The sequence below is a fragment of the Ursus maritimus genome, unplaced genomic scaffold (assembly GCF_017311325.1).
Source record: "Ursus maritimus isolate PB19 unplaced genomic scaffold, ASM1731132v1 scaffold_19, whole genome shotgun sequence".
Classification (NCBI taxonomy): Eukaryota; Metazoa; Chordata; class Mammalia; order Carnivora; family Ursidae; genus Ursus; species Ursus maritimus.
Window position 1 is genome coordinate 21584654 of NW_024424341.1, and position 220 is coordinate 21584873.

A 220-nucleotide genomic window follows, 5' to 3' on the forward strand; every position below is an offset into this window, starting at 1 on the left:
TTAATCCCCCCCCCCCCCCCGCAGACCCAACAATTTGAGATTTAGGCATATTCAAGTTTTCTAAGCCTCAAATTAGCCCTTGTAAGAGCTTATCTTCTTTCCCCCCAATTGACTTTAATCAAGTGCTTCAGAAGCTGGGAAATATTTTAAGTTAATCAGGCCCTTAATGCGGGCGCCTGGGGAATGCGGCAGAGCTGCTGTTCCTCCCGTTCACCACACT